Source organism: Crinia signifera, chromosome 7, assembly GCF_055691185.1.
Source record: "Crinia signifera chromosome 7, ASM5569118v1, whole genome shotgun sequence".
NCBI lineage: Eukaryota > Metazoa > Chordata > Amphibia > Anura > Myobatrachidae > Crinia > Crinia signifera.
In genome coordinates, this window is record NC_139223.1 from 73,254,702 (window position 1) to 73,267,780 (window position 13,079).

A 13,079-nucleotide genomic window follows, 5' to 3' on the forward strand; every position below is an offset into this window, starting at 1 on the left:
TCTTGCTGTGAAGCACAATGGAATATGCTGCGCTATATAAGAAACTGTTAATAAATAAATAAATATTAAACAATTTATTGACATAAAAATATTGTAAGTACCATATTTGATCGTACACAACTCTGTGACCCACATCTGCAGTCTATTTCCCTAAGTAGCCTTTACTCCAGTTCAGGGGAATCCATACAGAGATATATTCATATTTTGGGACAAATCACCTAACTCTACAGGCACCTTAGTTCCTTCTTTGTTGGTTGATTTACAAATTTCAGATCTGTTCAAGGATACCTATCCAGCAATTCTGCAGCAAGCATCATTTATCATTTCATATGCATTTATTTTTTTTCTTCAGAGCTTCAGAGAGTTCATTATAGTCTGTCCATAGGCTGAGTCCAGCAACCGTGCACAATGTTTTTTTAAAGGGGCAATCATTTGCAATGCTTTGGCGTCTGAGTCTTTATTGTGTCAGTGTGATCTTTTTTAGATAAGCTTAAAGTTTTGTTAAGATTCAAACTCAATAAATGTATAGACGCCTTCGATTAAGTGAGGGCTGTCTAAGCCAGACCGTAGTTAAGAGGCTTAAATGTTTGTGTTTGCAGTAAGGAGTTCATTAACTGCTAGTTGTGTAAAGTTTGGTTGCAGATTTGTTGGTAGCCTATGGGAGAGTATAGGGCGTGAGCTTGGGAGAGGGGTATATAGGCAGGTCCTTTCAGGAAGTACTTCCTCTTGCAGAAGTTTCAGTTCAGTTTCAGTTTGGGTCAAGGTCGACATGACTTAAGGTCGACGTGGGCCAATGTCGACATGGGTTTAGGTCGACAGTCATTAGGTCGACATGCGTTTTTCACTGTTTTTTGAGCCGACGTGTGCCGACAGGTGGTATTTCATGCCCTACCATCCACTAGGGTGTGGTGGGAGAATAAAATAGTGTGCCGAGCGTAGCGAGGCACCGTGCCCGAAGCATCGCGAGTGAAGCATGCGATGCGAGGGGCTGCGGTTCAACTCCAACTGTGTCCATGTCGACTGTGTCGACATTCGGGTAAAAAAACAGTGAAAACTCATGTCGACCTAATGACTATAGACCTAAACCCATGTCGACATTGGTCCATGTCGACCTTAAGTCATGTCGACCTTGACCCATGTCGACCTTTAACCCTGTCGACCTTGGGGCCAGTCGACCTTCTGGGGTCGACCTTATGTCTGTAGACCTAACTCTGTTCTGACAGATGTACTGCTTCCACCTGCTGAGTCTGACTGTGTTAGTGTAGTGTAGTGTATTGCGGTGGTACACTGACAGAGTCTGTGCTGTATATTATATATTTATTCCTATAGTCTGTGCCTGTGCCTCATATAGAGGACTGAAATATATTGAGCGACCCTCTATACCTCCAGCGGTAACCTTCTACACACCGCAAATATTGTGAGGATCTTCCAGCTCCATACTTCTTCCAAAAGGATCCAGAGTCTTCCATCGGTAACGTGCACTTACCTACCTTCCTTAACAAGTGATAAAAATAATACTTCCAGATTTGTCCATTGAGGCGGGGACATTCACCATTTTATTTCATTAATTCCACTTCACTTTTATTGCCCACCTTTCCCATTTATTGTGTTTTCTATTGTTTTTATTATACATGTAATGCTTTACTGTGTATACCATTTTTATATTAGTAAAATTTGTTACTTTTTCATACCATTGTGTCTTATTCATTGATACAAGCGCTGCTTTAACCCGCCTTGTGCGAGTTCTTTTCTTTTCACCTGCTGTGTCTGACTGTGTTAGTGTAGTGTAGTGTAGTCCGGTGGTACACTGACAGAGTCTGTGCTGTATATTATATATTTATCCCTATAGTCTGTGCCTGTGCCTCATATAGATTGATTTACCTGTCCTCCAGTCCCACTCCCTACCACCAAATTCCTTTTCAATGTGTCTGTGTCTGCTGCTGTGTGACTAAGCTGGAACAGGAAGAAAAAAGCAAAGTGTGGAGCGCTAGAAACTGGTTGGATCAATATGGTATAAACAATCTATTTATTTTGAATATATATTATAAGTGGACTATCCACTAAAACAGGTATAAAAACGTGTACACAGTAACACATAAAAATAAGCAAATTACATTAAATAACATATACAAATTGAATAAAAATGGGTATGATACTTATGGGCTGGATTCCTGATGGATTGTCCTTATTGGAGGTATTTTATTGTATGGTCTGTAGTGGTGTAAAGAAAGGGTCCATAAACCTTGCCGGATAAGTGACGCTGGAGGAAGATTATTCGCCCACTGGGATTGTGGGTATCCTCAACGAGATGCGCCCCTGCGATCCTTATTTTGCAGGTGGTGGTGTCCCAGATTAGATGTTACCACTTGATGGAATAATGTCCAAACAGACAGTCCAGTATAGGTGTACCGGGTAATACTCCACAGGACAGGATATCCAATTTGTCAGTAACCCAAAGTAAAATCAATTCAGCAGGTGCTCCCTGACATGTTTCGCCGTCCAACTGACAGCTTGGGAAGGCCCAAGGACAATTCCATCTTGCATCACCATTCATTAATCCCACTGCTGAGAGTCAATAATATGTAAGATAAGTGGACTCCTCTTTAATTGCATACAACTGTTTGCACTACACTTCTTGCTTCGGCAATGTATTGCGAGACGGTTGGTAATAATCACAGAGCTCAGCAATCCCACTGCTGAGAGTCAAATCCAGCTTCCTCGGTGCATTCATTGGCTTGTCTTTTCCACCCGGGTAAGAAACCCTTGGCCATTGACAATGTATCTGTGTTTTGCTTCCTCTCGCCTAACTTGATGGAAAACACAAAGTCATATGAACCCTGTATATGTATGTAAGTATATGTATGTGTAGGTATATATGCTTATGTATGTATGTACATGTGTGTGTGGGTTTACATGTATGTGTGTGTGTGTGTGTGTGTATATATATATATATATATATATATATATATGTTGCAATATATATATATATATAGGCAGGGGGTGTGGGGGGCACTCCACGGATTTGAACATCACACTACATGTGGTTTTCGTCAAGAACAAAGAATAGCAAGACAGTACTTACATAAATACCTCTGGTTCATCTGTGAAGATCAACGTGGAGCCGCTCCTTCCGGGTCCCGGCGGTGACGTCACACGCCACAGCGCAGCTCTGAGTGGTTGCCAAGCAACTGTAACAACAATCCCTAAGCCTGTGCGGCTCCTTAGAAAACCAGCCCGATAGGCTGGAAGCCCTGTATGCTGCAGCATCAGGTGTGCGACGTCCACTCCCTGCCCCCTGGAGACAGCTGCAAGGAGACAAGACACAGTGTCAGTAGGCACAGTGAGGCGACATAAACAGTGCGTAACAATAAGTGATACAGATACAGATATCATACTGGCTAACAACGTTCATTCAAAGCAGCAATTTAAGTTATTTCAATAATCTAGTAAATACCTGTAGGTACCACAGAGATGCGCAAACAAAGAAATGAGCTGGAGTGACATAAAGAGCAGATATAACCTCCAGCAATATGAAAAGGGTACCTAGGCAGATACTGCCATCCTACATAAACAAATTAATTAATAACATTTTAGTACTAGAGGCAATCCTAGATAATAAACAAAAAGAGGGAGGAGAGAACAGTAAACTTAAAGGAAGCAAGCAAGGATAACTGTTCATTGAGGCCAGTATGGGCCACCAAATTTAGACGGTGGATCCATCTGGCCTCCATTTGTAATATTTTTTTATGGCGATCACCCCCATGTTTCAGAGGGGGAACATGGTACATATATGTCATGATTGGATGCCATCTTGTCATGAGCGACCGCCATTTTTACGCCAGAAGGAGCGTAATTGTACCACGCCATTCTGCCCTAATGGTAAATGTAATGGAGAAAGTGACCTGCCTTTGCCCTGGATGGTTGGGAGGACTGGGGGGTGAAGCAGGAAGGCAGATGGGATCTCCTTCCTTTGAAGTCCATGCTCTGTTTACAATACTGTTTCTGATATGGTGTGCTATCTACTCATCCTGTATTTTTATGAAAACTCCACAGGAAAACAGAGGTTATCTGCTTCCCCCCTGCATCTATAAAACTTGTACTGAAGTCCAGGGTCTCTGGCAAATGTCTTCCCAGACCAGAAGAGATGTCAGAAAAGCAATTCCCTTAGAACTCTAGACTGACACCTTATTTGAGATAAGAATTAGGAGGCCTCAGGGGGTGATTGAATGGCTAAATTGCTAAGCCTCAAAAGAGAAGTCAATTAGCCAGCCCCTGGGTATATCCTCAGGAAACCCCTGGACAAGGAAGATTCCTGAGGTGGGGGCTGTGATTGTGTGTGTTTTGCCAATCTTAAAAGTGTGTGTCTCACAAGACATTTTGTTCATTTTCCTTGGGATGATACGGGTCCGATACCTGTCTCTGAAATGATCCAATATCCGGAGAGATTTCCACTCCAAACCCCGCTTCATGCTGTGTGTCCTTGAAGTGGTTTGTTTCTTTATTCCCATTTTGTTTTATTTTGAAACTGTTTTTACGTTTGACTTACCTATTAATCATATATCTTGTAACTTATGTTTTCTGTAATATACTGTAAGCCTTGTAGTGTTTTCACTTAATTAAAAAGTTATAATTAGTTCTGGTATCTGCTGTTTTCCAGCCCAAGCCTCTGACGAATTGCCAGAGCGCTACCCTGTAACTCATAATTTGGTGTGTCGGCAGAATCAAAGCTGTCGCGGACTAAGTCCAAAAAGCTTACTTTGATTGGTGGCAAGCGGAATCGTGGTGAAATACGCACACGCTTGGGATACTCAGTAGAAGTGTCACGTGGCCGGTATTCACAGATTGTCGTATCTGGGGAATCGCCGACTAGGGTCGTGACAAACTGGTGGCCAGCGGTGGGGATATTTCAAAAAGCAATTTTTGTTTTTTATTTGGATAACTTAAGTGAATACATTTCACCAGATACCAAAACTCAAGGCTTATGTAGTAGTGTAAGTCACCGTAAAAGCATTTTCTGTTCCCCATCCCTGTTTTATTATTTTGGAGAAGTAACTGCAGCAGAATGGCAGCTACTTATAAGGAGGCACAGATTAAGTGGAGATTGAACTGTGACTCTATGGAGGAAGATACAGAGCATCACGATGGCGGACTTGTGCGTGAGAGTTCACCAGCCAGGGCTACTGAGGTAGCAGGAGGTGGACTTCGTACGGAACTTTTACTTTCTGCGGAAATTAATAGTGTGAAGTTGGATCGTGATGTGGTCTCTGGTATCAACCGAGTGGAGCCTGCCAAGGGGCAGACCAGGGAACAGATGATCCAAGTCCTCAGAGATGCGGACCAGCAGGTAGCTGGGGGGAATCAAGCGGATTCCAGGTCTGAGGTTGGGAATCATTCTGGTTCCAGAACAGAGGAAGAGGAGAAGCAGACAATGAAGATTGCAGGCCCCACACACCGTGGATTGGATGCCTCCAATTACTGCTCTGCCTTGGATCTCTATATGCAAGAGGCTCTGAAATATGTGAAAGAGCCAGATAATGCCGTGGTGCTGAAACTGATAATGCAGTTTAATAAAAGTGCAAAGGAAGCAGCAGATCGCAAGCTTCAGCTGGAAATAGCTAAGCTCAGCTGGCAGCCTGTGACAGTGGATGCAAATTTCAATGGACTGCGTCACAACGATTTCCCTGTCTTTGAAACGCACAGGGAGAGCAAAGTAAATGCCGGCTTGGTTGTGGATAACCAGCTGGACCTGGACTTTACTCAGGGGACTGGCATTTCTGCTAGTACCAGGGAGACTGGAGGGTGCATGGCAGTCACAGAGGCTGCGGAGTACCAATCCCCTATGGTACCGGAGGAGTCCAGTGGGTATATTGACCCAGAGGAGGATGATGATGTGTTTACCCTAATGAGCACAGAGGAACTAACGGAAGAATGCCAGCTGCAAGGTATCTCCTGCCACCACCATACTCGTGGGGAGATGATCACGCAGCTCACCCAGGCAAGGGACGACGAGTGCAATGCCTTTAGCCAGTATCGTGCAGCATTTTGTGTCTGGGGTCCATCTGCGTCTCCTGAGGTGCTGCTGAGAGAGCTGGGAGAATGTTACCAATTTGCGCAGCAGGAGGTCGCTGCTTGGAGAAAGCTGGATACCCCATTTTGGAGAGATCAGTGCCGCCGGGTAGATGCGGAGTGGCATCGCCTAGAACAGCTGCTGTTACCAGCTCTGGAAGCAAAGTCCCAGTTTAAACTGCTGGGAGAAGCAGAAGCTGAGGATGTCAGCAGCTTGCTCTCACCAGGAATGCCCTACCAGGACAAGGTAACTCTGCCTACTACAGTCGTCATGGAACCTGCTCAGGAGACCTCACATCACAAGGCCCAGTTTAAACTGCTGGAAGATGTGAGCAGCATGTTCCCATCCGTTGCTCCAGATTTGTTGCCAGAAGAGGCTGCCTGCATAGTGAAAGTATGCAGGGAAGAGATAATGTCGGAAAGAGGAATGGGACTTTCTGACTGCATGCACACAAATGTGTGTGGGACTACTGATGTGGGACTTTTATTCACTCCACACATATCTGTCAATGTTGTTTCCACTGTCGCTAACCCTTCTGAACCATATGATGCATCTCAGGTAGTATGTAACCATGCTGAACATTGCAATGTTGTGATTTCTTGTGAAACTCCTGGGATGATCTGTGATAGTGCCGTACCTTCTGTAGAGGTAAGGGAGGGTGAGTTAAAGACAGGTATAGTGGGTAATCCTTGCCAGTTTGTGGGGTTAAACGAATGCCCTAATCTAGTTGGGCATGAGACACCCTCACTCACAAATGGTTGGAGTGCTGCTGGTGATGTCATTCAGGTTGCTGTGCTAGAAGTTAACCCTGTTCTTCCAGTGATGTCTGGTTGTGACATGGGACCAGGGGAAGCTTACTGCACAAATGGGACAGATCGGAGTTGGTTGCAGGCAGCGCATGTACCTGCCAATAAGTTAATGGTGACAACATGCTCAGATAACCCCATTCCTGCTCAGAGACAATGGGATCCAGATATAGCGGGTTTGCCATGGTGCAATTGTAAGCCAGCAGGATGGGCCCCATGTGTTGTGGAAGATGCACAGGCTAATTTGCAGGTATTGCAGGATGTCCCCCCAGGTTATGAGATTGATGTTACTGTTGATAATGTGATGTCTTGTGCTACTGTGGGAAATGTGGTACCAGGTATAATCAGTGACCTGGTGGGTCCTGGGTGCACTGCAGAACTGTCAGATAGGGAGAGAGTGTCCCTTACTGCAGCTTCCCCCATAGACCCCCCTTCTTCTTGTCAGGACACAGTCACACAGCAGGAGGTCCCTGCACACCCTGAGGGCTCAATAGAAAGTGGATCTTTCAAAGTGGAATTGATAACGGCGAGTCTCAGGGCTGCAGCAGCAGCTGAGGAGTCAGATGGCTCCCAGGGTACTCCCAGGCTGTGCTGGGAGAATGGTTGTTTGCATAAAGAGTATGGAGTCCACAACACTCCACCAGGGCAAGTTACGGAACGTCACCTGGTCATACCCCAAAGGTATAGGGAGGGTCTGCTTAAGGTAGCTCATGAAATTCCCCTCTCTGGACACCTTACGGTTAAAAAGACCGGGGCTCGCCTGCATAAGTTCCACTGGCCAGGTATGATGAAAGAGGTGGACTGGTACTGTCGGACCTGCCATACCTGTCAGATAGTGGGGAAGCCTGGGGATGTGGGCAAGGCCCCCCTCTTTTTTTTTCCCGTGGTATCAGAACACTTTGAGCGGGTGGCTGTAGATATGGTAGGGCCCCTTGCAGTGCCCAGTAGCTCCAGAACAGAGTACATTTCAATAGGGGTAGATTACGCCACCCATTACCCAGAAGCTGTAGCCCTTTTATCCATTAGGGCCGACAAAGTAGTCGATGTCCTTGTCCCCATATTCTCCCGGGTATGGTTCCCCAGGGAGATATTGACGAACACAGGAACCCAGAAGGGGTCCCCTCCAAACACGGAGAGATTCTGTGACCAAACCACAGCCATGGAGGCTGCAAGCCTGCAAATGCCAGGTGAGCCGCCTCCCACTGCGGCTGCCCCGTACCTGGGAAGTGTGAAAGATACACATGGGTATAGTGAGAGGGTTGCTTCAGTAATAGAGCCAGTGGCAAGTCGTGAAGCTGCTGTGTGTAACCAGAAGGGTCTGAGGGCCCACGGAGCACAGATAAACTCAGCTCCATTAACCTCTGAAAGGCTGGAATTGGATGTTTCCAACACAGGGGACAATGACCTGTTGGTTTTCCCCCCTGCAGAAACCTGCCCCCCTTCACAATTCACACACACAAAGGCTTTGAGGGAGTGTACCTCCCCCCCAGTGAAAGGGAGGGGGGGTCAATCAGCTCAGGCAAGAGAGCAGGACAAGAGATTCTTGGAAGGTGACAGGATTACCTGTCCCACTGTATGTAGTGCTGAGGTAAACACAGGAAAGGCCCTAGCCCATATGATTTGTATCATATTTATTGTTGTTAACCTCATGTCATGTCAAGGTACATTACAACACCTGATAGCATTGTCCCACAGTCCTCTTAAGGCTGCCCCAGCCAAGCAGAGGCTCTGGAATGCCTATACCTCAGGGGAATGCCCGTGTGGGGTGTGGCAGAAGAGGTTGGTTCTGACCCCAGGATGGCAAACGGAACTGCCGGCGGCAGGTGAGAATCTATGCCCAGGAGTCCAACGCACAGCTGGGGTGGGCTGTGTCCTTGCCAGCAAGGATGGCACAAGGGGACACAGCTTCCACTGTATCAGTGTGCCCACAGATGGCTTGGGCAGGGACACCTGTTTGCCCGCAGCTTGCTGTCTCCTGGAAGAGGAGCAAGAATCCGGTAGTTCGGAGACCCCGCCCATAGCGCTGGTCCTAACCTGGAAACTGCAGCAGTCTGTCGGGCAGGGCACTGACAAGTGTCAGGGCTCAGCATGGGATACTGTGGCTGGTTTGGCCACTGCTCCCATGCTGATCTTTAAAGGGGGAGGTGTCATGATTGGATGCCATCTTGTCATGAGCGACCGCCATTTTTACGCCAGAAGGAGCGTAATTGTACCACGCCATTCTGCCCTAATGGTAAATGTAATGGAGAAAGTGACCTGCCTTTGCCCTGGATGGTTGGGAGGACTGGGGGGTGAAGCAGGAAGGCAGATGGGATCTCCTTCCTTTGAAGTCCATGCTCTGTTTACAATACTGTTTCTGATATGGTGTGCTATCTACTCATCCTGTATTTTTATGAAAACTCCACAGGAAAACAGAGGTTATCTGCTTCCCCCCTGCATCTATAAAACTTGTACTGAAGTCCAGGGTCTCTGGCAAATGTCTTCCCAGACCAGAAGAGATGTCAGAAAAGCAATTCCCTTAGAACTCTAGACTGACACCTTATTTGAGATAAGAATTAGGAGGCCTCAGGGGGTGATTGAATGGCTAAATTGCTAAGCCTCAAAAGAGAAGTCAATTAGCCAGCCCCTGGGTATATCCTCAGGAAACCCCTGGACAAGGAAGATTCCTGAGGTGGGGGCTGTGATTGTGTGTGTTTTGCCAATCTTAAAAGTGTGTGTCTCACAAGACATTTTGTTCATTTTCCTTGGGATGATACGGGTCCGATACCTGTCTCTGAAATGATCCAATATCCGGAGAGATTTCCACTCCAAACCCCGCTTCAAGTGGTTTGTTTCTTTATTCCCATTTTGTTTTATTTTGAAACTGTTTTTACGTTTGACTTACCTATTAATCATATATCTTGTAACTTATGTTTTCTGTAATATACTGTAAGCCTTGTAGTGTTTTCACTTAATTAAAAAGTTATAATTAGTTCTGGTATCTGCTGTTTTCCAGCCCAAGCCTCTGACGAATTGCCAGAGCGCTACCCTGTAACTCATAATTTGGTGTGTCGGCAGAATCAAAGCTGTCGCGGACTAAGTCCAAAAAGCTTACTTTGATTGGTGGCAAGCGGAATCGTGGTGAAATACGCACACGCTTGGGATACTCAGTAGAAGTGTCACGTGGCCGGTATTCACAGATTGTCGTATCTGGGGAATCGCCGACTAGGGTCGTGACAATATATATATGTCTCTTCTCGGCCTTTTGGCTAAGATCAAGTGTAGTATCTGTTCTTATCAGTGGGTATGGATTGGCCTCTGGCAGAGAATAGAGAAAGGCTGGACTGAGTAGCTGCTCTGATGGGCGGAGGGTGTGGGACCCCTCTTTTTTTGCCTGGGAGTGGTGAAAAGTCTGGCTGAGTACCTTCACCTCTGCCAGTGGTAGGAGGTGTTGTTTCCGTAAACCCACTGGTGAGAGGGGGAGAGAAACACTGGGCCTAGTAGCTTGGCTCTCTTGACGGGGTTCGTAGCCCCCAAAGGATGAGACAGCGAAAGGCTCAGTCTAGTATCCATTCCCAAGGAGCAGAGAAAGGCTGGGACTGAGTAGATGGCTCCTGTTCCAGAGGTTCGTAGCCTCTGATGGGGAGACCGCGAAAGGCCCAGCTTAGTACCTTAACCTTGGGATCGGAGAAACACTGAGACTGAGTAGATTGCTCTTCCGAGGGGGTCGCAGCCCCTAAGGGAGTCAGTCGAAAAGCCCAGTGGAGTACTCATTCCCATGCCAGGGGCTGGAAAATGCCCTACGATGGGAACAGAGAAACCTTGGTCGGACGCTGATCGGTCGGTTGCTTGGAGTCCGAGGCTGCACTGTGCCTCCCGGGGAAACTCGGGGGTGCCGAACATGCACGGGTGATCCCAAAATCACCATGCACTAGTAAGCACTTGCACTGCACACTTCCCTTCAGGTAGCGCTGCACGTCCTTACCCCGTCCTTTTGGATGGGGTAGGACAATTTTTCACACCCCCACCCCGGCCTTCTGGCCAGGGTATCTTTATTATTTATTTCTCTTCCCCTCTCACGTTTGTCACTTTTCACGTTTCTTGTTTTCTGTAGTTTTGCAACGTTTTTTTGGGTAGTGTGGTCGACCCTTTCAGGCCTTCCATTTCCCCAATGTGCCGAAGCTCTCGCCTTTTGGGGAGAGCTTCGGTCCCCCGAGGACAACCCCGAGCCGCAAGGCGGAGGGAAGTCTACTAAGGGTCTCTCCAAACCTTCGGGTGCGGAGGACCCACCGTCCTAACCCTTCCGGGGGTTGAGGAATGAGGGTCTCTCTAAGCTTCAGCGAAGAGGACCCACCGTTCTCTATTTTCCCCTCTTCGGCCTTATGGTTGAGAGGGGTTAGGGGAAAAACGGGGCCCGTCTCCTTCGGGAGATGGCCCACTTCGATCGCACGGCCCCCTTTGCACGTGTTTAGGCACAGCACTGGTGGTAGGGAGCACACCTCGGGCTCCTGAGTTTCTTCAAACTCATTGTAGATCAGTTCTCAAAAATGTCCCACTTCATTCTACTTACCATCTGTTCCAAATTTGTCCCAAATGTTAATCTTTACATCTTTTTACTTCAGAGATCATCTCTGACACAGTGTATCGATTTTAGCAAAGTTTTGGACATCCCTTTGTTCTAATCTTCAATTAAAATTGAAATATTGTAATCTAACTCCCAAAGACTAACATGCAGACTGAAAGGGTCAACAAAGACCCGGGGACCTTATTTTGATTATATCTTTTTTTCTTCACAGGCTGGCTGGTGAGAGCTGTCATGTGTGAAATTTGCCCACAAGAGGTGAGCAGTTCTTAGTTTTAAGGTTGAAAAATTGTTGTGTAAGTCATAACAGAATCTGAGACTTGGAGCACCAACAATTAAGCTTGTCCTGCGCTACACAGGTCCTTTCCCCTATAAAGAAGGTGATCAATCCAGTTGTCTATAGGACATGTTTCAACCTCTTTTATATTTCCCTGCTGACACCAATGATCTTGAATCGATTGGATTTATGGCCAACCATGCGGCCAGCTGGTTTCTGTCTGATAATGATCGTGCTGTCATGATGATGGGCCTATTTTTATTTGGAGACCTGGAGCTACAGCTACACCAGCCCTATTGATAATCTGATGTTGAACCAATGGTAATCAGAGATGCTTGACAGACTTTGTATAGACCACTGGAGAAGCGAAGAAGCTTTCAGGAAACACTGGAAATTGTCTGGAACCACTGAGAAGCCAATAGAAGACACGGGAGATTGGCTGGGACTGATGGAACAGATGCAGTGTATACTGCTGGGAGTTAGGCTGTGCTGAGGATGGCAAAGTATGAGTCTGGAGGCTGGACTGGATATCACAGTAGCAGTTCCTAGGATACTACTAGACTGTATACACCATTGCACTGATGATTTGCAGAATTTCTCACAACATCCTTACAGGGATATGGTGTTGCTGATTGGCTGGGAAGAAATTTTCCCAGGTTGACTGCTGAACATCATGTGACTGTAGGCAAGATGGCAGCATCCATGTTTGGGAATTGGAGGGAAACTCAGCGCGCTGGAAGCATGGCTGAGGCCTGTGACTTTAGCAATGGAGATGGGCACAAAGGCATGCTGTCAGGGGAAGCAGAGTACAGCACAGTCCTATGCGCCATTGTGACATGATCAGGGGAGCCGAGAGAGGGGGGGAGCAGGTACTAATTACCCGGGCCCAGGCTTGCTGAAGGGGCCCCGCAGGGGCCCTGGTTCGACCCCTCCCTTCCCCCTCCGTCCCTCCCGGGTATCAACAGTAGCACACACTTCTACAGCATGTGCTGTTCTGACAGCAGGCTCAGCATGAGTGTCTCACTGACAGCGTGAGAGGTCATGCTGAGCCTCCTGTCAGCACAGCATGTGCTGTAGGTGTGTGCTGCGTCTGAGATTACAGGTTTTAGAGTTTTCTTTTACCCACCTCTAAACATTTTGGGGGTGTGGCCTAAGTGTGGGAGGTGCCCACACCACCTCCCACACTTAGGCCACACCCCCAAAATTTTACCGGGGCCCGGCATTCCTCTCGGCTGCCCTGGACATGATAGCGCTTTTAGTTGACCGCAGGGAACGCCAGACAGACACCTGGGAATTGATAGTCTGTTTACTGCACCATGATCTTCTATAATACTTCAGAGCATACTTGCGTACTTTTGAAAACTAGTT

General features: G+C 47.0%; 1 pseudogene; it reads left to right on the plus strand.

Annotated features, from left to right (window-relative positions):
- The first annotated feature begins 10,101 nt into the window (after nt 1-10,101).
- On the plus strand, nt 10,102-10,237 carry LOC146025456 (U2 spliceosomal RNA; annotated as a pseudogene).
- The last annotated feature ends 2,842 nt before the right edge of the window (nt 10,238-13,079 follow it).